Source organism: Pan paniscus, chromosome 13 (assembly GCF_029289425.2).
Source record: "Pan paniscus chromosome 13, NHGRI_mPanPan1-v2.0_pri, whole genome shotgun sequence".
Classification (NCBI taxonomy): Eukaryota; Metazoa; Chordata; class Mammalia; order Primates; family Hominidae; genus Pan; species Pan paniscus.
Genome location: NC_073262.2, coordinates 82,641,762 through 82,654,096, shown reverse-complemented (window position 1 = coordinate 82,654,096; position 12,335 = coordinate 82,641,762). Strand labels below are relative to the sequence as shown.

The following is a 12,335-nucleotide window of genomic DNA, read 5'->3' as shown; positions in this document are numbered from 1 at the left end:
TTTATTAGGCACTTAACTCTTGGTCAAACTCTTATAAAGTCTCAGGAAAATCTCTCTCTTAATATTTTTCAAGGAAAGTGACAACTGACTGCTTTTTTAAAAAAAATTTCCCCAAAATGCAGTGAACTAGTTTTAAAGTAAATTCGGCTAGACCCTGAACACTACTAGGCTGCCAGTGAGCAGCGTGGATGTTAACTCGCCGGCGCGCATCTGTATGAACTACAATTCCCATCGTACACCGCGCCATTTCACGCTAAACTACAATTATGCTTTCCTCATTTCCGTCAGCACAGGCGCTGGATTTCGGACTTTGTAGTTCATGCCAACTTCTCTTTTTTGTCGCCATTTTGGCAAGAAGACACTGTGCCTGGATCGACTACTTTGACTCTGGTATTATGATATGGTATTTGAAATAAATTAAAGGGATAACGTGTCAAGCCAATTGAGCGTCAAGTTTTTAAGTATTTCACTATTCGCCTTCTTCCTACCGTCGGTGCTCGGGAAGAGGAAGTGACGTACGTCCGGTGTAATGGCGGCGCGGTGGAGCTCTAGGTAATTATCGAACTCCGTGGAGTCCCCGCAGGCAGAGACGCGGAGTGGGGGTGGCGGGTCGCCGGATCGGGTGGGAAGTAAAAGACCCCCAGGAGTGGGTGCGGGCTCACTGATACGGCTGTGAGCGGCATTGGAGTGTGCGTGGGTCTTCTCGCTACGCTCGGGCCCGCAAGAGGGGTGTGAGAGCGGCTAGGTCCAAGCAGGTGGGGAGGGAATGGGCTGCCATGAACTAACTGACTGCCTGAGCGGACCGGCTGACCTTCCTTGTGAAGTTCCTGGAGCTGTCTGAAATCCTGCACCAACGCTGGTGCTGTGTTGTTTCTTGTGCAGTGTGTTTTATACTTAGAGCCTCTGGAGTCCATTGGGGCTTGCCAAAGCCCCTTTCCTAGTGCCCGGGTCCCAGGGCCAGGGGAGTGGGATTAATGAGATCTAGTTGATTAAAAGTTAGTTGAATTACTTGCACTCTTATGCCTCTTGCCGGCATTATATCCCTTTGACTATTTGTTTTAAATTTCATTAGCGGCTTTTTCATTTATTTGCCCTGTAAATACTGATAGTGTCTAGTGTTTAGTCTTGAAGACACTTCGCTTCTCATGTGCCCGCTTCATCTGTTATTCTTGATCCTTCCATAACTTGAACTATCTCCAGTGAGGTAATAACTGCCAAACTTGGGTCTCCAGGCTCCACCTCTCTAACGAGCTCTGGGTCCTACAACACAGCATTATATAACGGAAATATAATAGTTAATTTCACTGAGTTTAACTGCAAAAACCACGGTACCTATTTCCATTTAATCCTAACAATTCTTTTGAGGTAAGTGGAGAAGGCAGGATTTGGAGAAAGGCTATTCTAGATGCAAGAATTAGGTAAGAGTTTCCTTTGCATTTTTAGATGTGCAGAGACTTGAAATAGCAGATAAGCAAGCAAACTTGGTTCTCAGCAGATCAGTTAACCTACCTCTTATCTGTATTTAGACTTACCTTGTTTTAGGATTGCTTGTGAATTCAGGAGTTAACATAAATTATCATCCTACTATGGAAGGGCAGATTTAAAATTGACATTAAAAGTGTGGTTTTGACCAGGAGAGGAGAAGCATTGTTACAGGCGTTATCAGTAGGTGGAGGAAAGCCACTTGTGTTGGTCCTGGGTGATGGACTAGTAGACCAAAGATTTCAGTTTTATCCAGCTATTATTAGGTCTATCACTTGGAGCAAGTTACCTGAAGTCTCTAGTGTCAGCTTCATCATCTGGAAACATGTAGGTAGTAATACAATACCTGCCTCACTGTATTGTCTTTTTTTGAGTATAAAGAAAAATAATGCAGATGAGGCACTGAGCACAGTGTTAGCGTTGTATTATTGTAAATTACTACTATGATACAGTTGATGAGTTCTCTCTGTTCCTCAATTCTTGTTCTCTGGTTCTGAATGTTGCCTTTCCACCTGTAAGTGTCCTTCCAGTTGTTTTTTGTTTTTTGTTTTGTTTTGTTTTGTTTGAGACGGAGTCTTACTCTGTCGCCCAGGCTGGAGTGCTGTGGCGCTATCTCGGCTCACTGCAAGCTCCGCCTCCCTAGTTCATGCCATTCTCCTGCCTCAGCCTCCTGAGTAGCTGGGACTAAGGTGCCCGCCACCACGCCTGGCTAATTTTTTGTATTTTTGGTAGAGACGGGGTTTCACCGTGTTAGCCAGGATGGTGTCTGTCACTTGACCTTGTGATCCACCCGCCTCGGCCTCCCAAAGTGCTGGGATTACAGGCGTGAGCCACCGCGCCCGGCTAGTGTCCTAGTTTTAAGTGTCCATGCCACTTTAATGGAGTCTTTCCCAACTCAGTTGACTGGGGCTCTGAGACTGTCTTGGTTATAAGTTAAAGGCCAAGATCTTTGATCTAATACACTGGTGTATTGGTTCCAAAAATGTCTTCTGAATCAGCAGCATCATCTCCTTGAAGCTTGTTAGCAATGTAAATTACTGGGCTTCACCCAGTTCTGTTGAATCTTGAATCGGAAACGTGGAAATGGAGGCCCAACAGTCTGTCTGTCTGTCTGTCTTTTTTTTTTTCTCGAAAGCATTGGAGTGGTTCTCATGCCGATTAGTTTGAGAACTTCTGCTCTGGCTCATCCTTTAGGGGCATGCTATAGTTCATCCTCCCTCTGTCCTCAGAATCATGTTTGCTGCCCTCCTTGCTCCAAAGTACTTGATGCATGGCCCGCCAGTATTTATTATTATTCCACCACATCCTTCCTTGCTTTGGATAGGGTACCTCCAATCACTTTTTGGAGTTCTGACACTTCCTAGACTACCTAATTGTTTTTCTAAGCCAGCTTTCTTAGCTCTGTTAGCTTTCCCAGCTGCTGAATTTTTAGAAGTTAACTCTCCGGGGGGAGGGGGGGGCGAGGGGCGGGGGCGGCGATGGCTCATGCCTGCATTCCCAGCACTTTGGGAGGCCAAGGCGGGCGGATCACTTGAGATAGACCAGCCTGGCCAACATGGTGAAACCCCGTCTCTACTAAAAATACAAAAAAAATCAGCAGGGTGTGGTGCTGTGCGCTTGTAGCCCCAGCTACTCGGGTGGCTGAGGCACGACAATCACTTAAACCTGGGAGGCGGAGGTTGCAGTGAGCCGAGATCTCTCCACTGCACTCCAGCTTGGGCGATAAAGTGAGCCTCTGTCTCAAGAAAAAAAAAGAAGAAGAAGAAAAAAAGAAGTTAACTCTCCTTCCCAATGATTGCACATTGTTGAGTGACCTACAGTGGCTTGTACCTGAGACCACCCAAAAGACAACACAGTGATGCATTTTGTATTTCAGATGCCCATGCCTTAACTTGAATAATATTTTCAATTTATTGTCCACTTGTATTTAAATGGAATTTTGTACTACTCATCATATCCCTAACTTGGTCATGGTTTGTTCATGGTGCCTGGAGCTAGTCCAAGAAAGAAGTGGCTATTGGTAATACATTCATGCATCCAGCTTATAACTTTGAAGCCTCCCTTGTCGAATTTCCCTACTTTTCTGTTTATCTGAGCATGGGAGGGTGGTGGAACAATAAAGCCAGAGAGCATACTAGTTTCAGCCAACTCCCAGAATTACGCTTTTTCTCAGTGTATACATTTCCCAAGTGGACATTGGAAGAGACATTTGAATGCCTACAACAAAGTACAAACTTTAAGCATGGATTATAGCTAGCCTTTATATAATAAAGTTAATAAGTCTTTCCTAGTGAACAGATACCAAAAACGGGGTATGGGCTGCCTTGGCCTTGGGACATATTAACTCCTGTGGAATGGATTAGCTAGTGGGGAGGAGGAACTCGGTGACTCATGTTTAACCTGTCTTTCAGCCTACCTTATAAATGGGTGGAGCTAGACTGAGTTCAGCACTTCCACCTGAAAAGTTACCCTGTGAGTCCTTCCTGAAATAGTTTGTCAGGATAGCTTTATTTTAGACCTGGCTACAGGAGCCTCTGTAGTAGAATGCAGTGCTTACATGTCTAGGGGCTAAATTTCTCTGTGGAGGCCAACACCTCCAAGTTTTCTTTAAACCAGAATGTGGTTTACTACGTGGCTCTCTAATTAAATAACCAGGTGACTTTCAAAGCTGTGCCTTGAAAATTGGCAGAATGTGTTCACCCATATACTTAATTAGGCAAGCTGAGGAACAGATTTGGGACAGGAGAGAGTGGTTTGAATGTGTGATGAAGGCATATGGCATATTCAGTAATTAGGGTTGATTTTGTAAGTTAAAAGAACTGCACCTTCAGGGACAGATTTCCTTTTGCAGTGCCTGCAAAGGAACTAGTATTTTTTTCATCTCACTCAATGAGGAAGTGTTTTCAAGCTGTTCCACAGGTTAACATGGAGTGAAGACTAATAGGGGGTGGCATCTGATAGTGTTGTCTTGATGTACTAAGACTTGGAAATCTTAGTATTTCCAAGAAGTAGGAGTTAATAGGTGAGACAACGCTGCTGTTGTATTCCTTGATGAACAAGTTGACAAAATGGCATTATAGGAAGTTCTATGTAGGCAGAAATTGGAGTAATCAGCAGAAATCTACACTCCCCATTTTTTATTTAATTTTAGACTTGGAACTTATTAAGTAGCAGACACTGTCCTAGGTTCTGGATATGTAGCAGTGACCAAGAACCTTGAGGATCCAGTGTACTCATACAGAGCCTTTCATAGTTTAGCTTAATGAGTCGTGTTCCATCTTATTCATGTTCAGTTTTTCATGTACACCTTGGAATCCCCAAATTCACTGTCTCTGAGTCTTTACACATGCTTATCGTATTTCCTGAATGACCTTTTCCCCTTTCTATATGGATAATTCCTACTAGTTCTTTAAGACTCAGCTTCAAGACCTACTTCTTTCTGTATGTCCCAAACCCTCTTTTCCAGTAACATTTGTTTATGACATTGTTGTAGCACTTAGACATTTCTTCTTTACCCAAGGACAGAGTCCTCAATGCCTTGTCTGTTGTGTAATGTATATATCTCCCCACCATACATAGGCACTGCCTTTAGTAAAGACCATGACTGTACTTTCTTTCTCTTAGCTTCATACTTCCTCATTTTCTCTGTAAGCACTTTTCTTTTTTCTTCTTCTTTTACTATTGTTTTGAGATGGGATCTCACTATGTTGCCCAGGCTGGGACTCTAGGCACATGCCACTGCACCCAGCTTTTCTCAGCCACTGAATATAAATATCAATTATGGCCCTAGCCTAAATGGAACCTTCCCCCAGCCTCCTATATACAGTGACAGAATGAGGGGGAAACATGGGCAGATTTGGTAGAATCAGTAGGATTTGGTGACTTACAGGGAGTAAGGAAAAGGAAATTGCCACCTAGGAAGCTTTGTAAGTCATATCTTAGAAGAAGAGCTGGTTTGAGATGGGGAGAAGGAAATAATTAGTTCCACTGTGGATTTCTTTAGTTCAGATGGCCTTTGGCACATCCACTTAGAGGTTTCCTGTAGCAAATTGGACATCATGATTTGGAACTCTAGAGAAGATTGGCTGGAGTAAAAAGTTGTTTTTGCATGTTAATTAAAGCTATGGGGATGGAGATGATCTTCCACAGAGAATATGGAGAAAGAAAAGATAAGGACTATTCATTCATCCATTTAACAAATATGTATTGAGAGCCTCTAGTGTTGGGAATGTAGCAATGAACAAAACATAAATTCATGAGCAAATACTAAACTCTCAGGCATAGTAAATATTAAAGGGATGGACAAATGAAGGTGGTGTCCCTGTAAGTTGACAAGTGAGAACTTCAAGAAGGGGATTAGGTGCCAAATGCTAGAGCAATGTCCCATAAAAGAAGGAAGCTGCCCCTGGATTTAGCAACAAGAAAAAAAGTTACTGTGTAACATTGGTAAGTGCTGTGGAGTAGTGGGAAGGGAAAGCTGAATTACAGTGGGTAGGAGAGGTTAAGAATTAGAGACATCAGGCTGGACATGGTGGCTCACTCCTGGAATCCCAGCACTTTGGGAGGCCCAGGTGGGCAGATCACTTGAGGTCAGGAGTTTGAGACCAGCCTGGCCAACATGGCGAAACCCCATCTCTACTAAAAATACACAAAATTAGCTGGGCATGGTGGTGCGCACCTGTAATCCCAGCTATTCAGGAGGAGGCTGAGGCATGAGAATCACTTGAACCTGGGTCGTGGAGGCTGTGATGAGCTGAGATCATGCCACTGCGCTCCAGCCTGGGTGACAGTCAGACTCTGTCTCAAGAAAAAAAAAAAAAAAAAAAAATTAGAGGCATCAAGTGTGAACTTACATATCACAAAATAGCTGTGTAGGAATGAGACAGTAAAACTAGAGAGGGGACAGGATAAAGGGAATTTGCCCCATAAATGTCATAATTTATTTTTAAATGAATCATTAAAAAGTTCAACATGTAGAATTTTTCTTTAAAACCAACTTAAATAGAAATCAATACTGTACTGTAAATCAAGAGACAGCTTATTGAAATGTTGAAACTAACAAAAATAGACAAATTTCTATTCTCATAGATCCTGCATTCTGTTGAAAAGAAGCACATTGTGGAATCTTCCTATGCATAAAAAAATTAATAGTATTTCCAAATGATTGGATCACTTAACTCTTTATTTGGTTACTTAAACACCTAAAATAGACTAGCTTCATTATACAGGAAATGAATGGGGGTAATACTACCTCCCAATTTATAATGTGAAGTTTTCAGTATAGATAATGGTGTCACTGGGTTCATTAAAATGTCTTTTTTTTTTTTTTTTCACTCATCTGTGTCTTACTGTCTTAAAGTGTCTGAAAATTTGGGCTGTCTACTCTCCACACAGAGTTGCAGACCAGTCAAATGCTTTTATATTACTTACTTCTTACAGAAAACAATGTCCAGAACTATCTGCACAACTTCTAGCCCTGTACTTGAACCTGGCAATCTAGTCATTCCAATGGTTATGAGTCAGCACACCTGGCATATGCAATGACTATGAAGCAAAAGGGAGGACAGCTCTGCAACTCTTTATTTGTAATTCTTGGAGCCAGAAGTGTTTTGATTTCAGTGTCTTGTAGATTTTAGAAAACTGCAGTGCCTATACTACATATTAAGTAATCCCCCCTTTTGGGGTCTGGAGTAACATCCTCTAGTCAAACACATTAATATTTCTGCACTGTATCAAGTCACATTAAGTATCAAGTCAGTATATGCTAAGTTTTGCTCTCAAGTGAGTTGCCACATGCTTAAGAATAATCTTTGTATTTTCAGAGCTTTACAGATTTTAGAACTGCGGATAAAGGATTTTCCACCTGTACCTGGTGACTTTTCTAGAAAGAGACAGGAGTATTTTGACCCTTTTATTTTCTTGAAATTGTGATTCTATGCTGACATCAAATTATAATTTTTTGGCCTTATGAGGTATATCATGAGGCAATTTTTTCACTAATATGTAAATTAAGACAGGAAAAAATAGCAAGAAATGGTTTTTCTAAACAAGTAAGTTTTCCTTCAGTACAGATATGGAAAGTACATAGCAATCTTGTTTTATATTGTTCAAGAGCGAAGCCAGTCTGTTACTCCTATTTGTTCCCTGAAAAGGAAAATCCGTTCCTTGGGGGCTTGGCTGTTGTTGAGGTATTTTCTGAGAATTCCATTATGTCCCCTCCCATTATATTTTGGCATTTAGAATAATTGTAAGACAGTTTTTATTTTGTATTGTATAATATTACCACTTTCCCCATTGGGCAACTAAGGTTTTTGTTTTGGTTTTGGTTTTTGTTTTAAATATGAACTCTGTTAAAATGTTTGAAATTCACCAAACCTGTTTTTACTATTTAGAAGCCAGAGGAGCCAACTAAAGGTAACTCACTGTTGATTCCCCTTTCCTTTAGCAATTTTACGACAATATGTTTCAGCAAGTTCCTCTAACTTGGACTGAGAACACCGAAGTGACAATGGTAGAAGTGTTTTGCTACGGAAATCATCTGGAAAGCAGTGCATTTCAGCCATTAGTTGAATATTTTCTCATTTTCTTAATTTTTGAGATAATTGCAGAATTCACAATTTTCTGGTTAACAGTCTGAAGTACTTATATATGTTATTAAATATTTTGCTTTCTAATGCTTGATGAAACTGAGAGAAAAACTATCTTTTTTTTAATAGTGCTCTCGTGAATACTATATCTCCTATTGGAAAATATCCTTTCTTCGGGAGAGCAGGTGTGGTTTTGTTGAGTTGCTTTCTTGTGAGAAGGGGAAAGAAATTTAATAATTCACCATAAAATTCACATAGTGATGCTTAGAAGAGCAGAGAGTGCTATAAACTCTAGATAAATTGCTCTCATTTCAGGAATTTCCGATTAGTGTAAGTATTAGCATGCATATGTTGAACTCAGAATTTCCGAACAGGCATATTCTGCATAAATCTGGACAATGACAATACTTTATTCATTTTTTGTTAGAACTATGATAGCAGTCTACTTTACCATATTGTCATTTTCACACTTACGTTGTGAGACATGGAAATGTAACAGATTATACTTTATTGCCAGAAATTATTTGCTGATGAAAGTTGAAAGGGGAAAGATGATATCGATCAGAAGAAAACTCATTAAATTTAAATATGTGAATTGAAATATGTAAATTTAAATAGAAATAAAATGCACAGAAATTGCTTGTTCTGAAATGTGTAAGTAGGTTGGGAAGAGGAACCGGGTGTAAGACTCCAGGAGAGTAGCAAAGGAAAACGCTAAATCTTGTGCAATGGGGTCAAGTGATTTTTTATTTTTATTTTTTGCTCATAGTATACCTAGTCACAGTGAATTCTAGGTATGCTAAATTAAATTAAAAGGAATCCTTAAAATTACTATGAATGTTTGAAAAGAAGTAGTGCTTCGTTATATTAAATCACAGTCTTTGCTATCTGGAACTTTGAAAGAATGGATCAGTTTAGGCTAGGATAATTTTCTGGATAGTAGAGTCTGTACTTGTTTACATTTTATAATTTACCATTTTGGCTTCAATTCGTTAGTGTTGGCGTTTTCATTGGGACAAAATATATGGCTTTGGCATCAGATAAACCTGGCTTTGAAGTTTAGCTTCTGCCATTTACTAGGTGTAATTTATGTGGACAAATTGCTTGAATTCTCTGTACTTCAGTTGTTTCACTGAAAAACATGGCTAAAAAAAAAATCACCAGAACAGGGTAATTATGAGGATTGAGGAAGATTGTATAAGTGATTATAAATTGTGGCCATAATTTCTCAGGTTTAAAAAACACTTCTTACCTATGAATTATTAAGAATTAATACATTTGGATTTTCTGTTTCCCTTTCCAATTGATTTACAACTAAGTTCTTCACTATAAAGTAGGTAGGCTGTGGGGTCTCTATATTCTGCCTAAGTGGCTCGTGGTTTGAGAACAAATTGAGAATCAAAGTTTCTTATGTAGAATTGAAAAGCTGAGGAGACTTGGGGAAAAGTTGGATTTTGGAGTTACCTTGGGAATACTTTCATAAAACAAGTATGCATGGGTTTCCCCTACACTTTCTGCCCATTTACTGATTTTGTAAGTCAGAGGTGGGCCCCAATATATGTACAAGTAATTCTCCTGTCATGCATTTTTTCTTGATTCAAGTTGTTTTTAATATAGTGACATCAAACTAGTTTTACACTGTTAAGTAGTGATTTAAAACTGACCTGTAGGAAAAAAGCCCAACCTGTCACCTTGCTTGAGTGGCTTAGTGTTTTGTTTATCATTATAGATTTGTTTCTTATACCTAGAATGTAAGCTTCACATGAACAGATTTTGTTACGGTAGTTCATTGCTGCCTATCCAATGCCTAGAAAGATGCTGGGCAAATAACAGAAGTGCTGTATTATTTGTTGGGGAACAAATGTACGTATAAATAACACTGGGTTTAAAGGTAATAAAGGATATGTTAGAAATGTTAAATGGTTGTGCTAGTAGAGGTAGGGAAAAAAATACCAATATCTTTGAGCAAAAGTAAGTCGAGTAAAGTTTTGAGTTTTATGGCTCTCTATACCTTTATAGCCATTAAAACAGGAGCTTTGGAAAGAGTCATGCAATTTGGTTTCAACAGAGTCATCTTGTTGAGGCAAATGGTCCTAAAATCCAGCTGAGATAAGGGTTATCCCTACAGGGCTCTCATCCTCAGGTGAGGGAGGGGGTAGCCTCTGTTTTAAATATTTTTTAAAATTCTATTTTAATTTGTAGCCTTTTAAGCTACATTTTGTACTTTTTTTTTTTTAGTCATTACTCTAAGGAACAGTATATACATATCCTTAACTTTTCATGTGCTACTTAGAGTCGATATTGTATCACCTTACGAAAGATGTAGAAAACCTTGCATAGTGTAGATCCATTTTGGTCGCTAGTTCTATATACTATACATATATATACTCTGGCTACATATATTATAACCCCTCAAGACATAATTTTTGCTGTAAAGAGTCATATGTATTTTAGATAAAATAAAACAGTATCTTGTATTTCCTGAGAAAGTTATCATTTACAGTATTCTTCATTTCTTTCTGAAAAACAGTTTCCATCTAGCATCATTTCCCTTTAGCTTGAAGAACTTATTTTAGCATTTTTTGTAGTGCAGGTCTGCTGGTGATAAATTCTCTTAGTTTCTTTCTCTTAGTTGTTTTTTGTTTAATCAGTAAATGTCTTCATTTTGTCTACCTTTAAAGATTGTTTTTGCTGGAATTCTACGTTAACTTTTTTTTTAATCTTTTAACACTTTTAAAAATTGTTTCACTATTTTCAAGTCTCTCTAGTTTCTTTTTCAAAAATTTTGATATAAAATATATAGAGGTGTAATTTACCATCTTTACCGTGTTTAAGTGTACAGTTCAGTGGTAATAAATACATTTATACTCCTTTTTTTTCCTTCATCCTCCACACCCCACTCCCCTTTCCGGCCTCTGATAACCACCAGTCTGCTTTATCTTCATGAGATCCACTTTTTTAGCTCCTGCATGTAAATGAGAACATGGTCTATTTAGTTTCTGATGAGAAGTCAACAGTAATTTGAATTGTTATTTCCTTGTATATAATATGTTGTTTTTTTCTTTTCTGCTCTCAGGATTTTTCTCTTTATCTTTGGCTTTAACTATTAACCATTCTACTGTTAAACGTATTCAGTGAATTTTTTATTTCATATATTTTTCAGTTTTAGAATTTCTGTTTGGTTCTATTTTATCGTTTCTCTTGGCTGAAATTTCCCAGGCATATTTTTCTTTGCATCGTTCCATATGTTTTAAAAACCATGCTTTAAAAACCTTATATACTAATTCCAGGATCTGGGTCATCTCAGCATTGATCTGTTTTGATTGTCTTTTCCCTTAAGATTGGGCCACATTTTTTAAATGTTATTTTTAATTGTCTCCTGGATATTATTTTTATGTTATAGAGATTTTGGTTTCCTTACATTCCTCTAAGGAGTGGTGACTTTTTAGGCTGTTAACTTGGTTGGACTTAAATTGCAAACTCTAGTCTCTTGAGCAGCAGTTCAAATCTTAGTTCAGTTCTTGGCAGGAATCTGTCTTGTACATGTGTTGGTTGGGAGGTAGTCAGAGATGTGGGAACAATTTATACCCAGCATATGGGGTTCCCCTCCACTGACTCTCTCCCCTCCTGGATTCCCCCTCAGTTTCCAGCAGCTGTGGTTGCCTCAGACTCTGTCCTCTTGTTCTTCAAATGAGAATGGCTGCAGCTTTTCATCAGTTTTAGCCACCCTTGCGTGGTACAGACTGCAGCTTGCCCTCAGACTAAAGCTATATTAAATGGGATAACTCACTCATGTTGCTCCTTTCTCAAGGCATCTACTCTCCTCTAGACTCAGCCTGCTTTTGTTCATTCTCCAGTGCCTTCAGGTGGTTGTTGTATATTTTGTCAAGAGTTTATGGTTGTTACCTGTGAAAGGATTAGGTTCAGTAGGAACTTCCTAGCCATTTCAGAAGTGGAAGTTCAGTTACCGTTTTAAAAAATTTGTTCAGAAGTGCTACATAAACTACCCAGTGGCCCTGGGAATCAAAACACCCTTATTATTTAAGTTCTTAGAGGAAAACAGTGTAATTCTCTCTAGTCTGGAACCTTTCTTTCGCCTTTGAAACATGTTTTTTATTTGACTTTTGATAACATAGGCTTATTAAGATGGTAACTCTTGCATGATATCAGAATAGACTGTTTAAGGTAGAGGGGCATGCCTCTCCTCTCTGCTACCATCACAGAGTCTGATTTTATGAAGTGTTTTACATAACTTATTCTGGATTT

At 39.0% G+C, this 12,335-nt stretch overlaps 1 protein-coding gene across 2 annotated transcripts in view; it reads left to right on the top strand.

Annotated features, from left to right (window-relative positions):
* Positions 1–260: 260 nt before the first annotated feature.
* The window catches only part of CWC22 (CWC22 spliceosome associated protein homolog), a 62,257-nt gene continuing 50,182 nt past the window's right edge, over positions 261–12,335 (top strand). Inside the window, exon 1 of one of the 2 annotated variants that reach the window (XM_003815503.3) lies at positions 261–552. The gene's annotated coding sequence lies outside the window, so the exon portion shown is untranslated. The remainder of the gene's footprint in view (positions 553–12,335) is intronic. The other variant, XM_057301446.2, reaches the window with a different exon arrangement.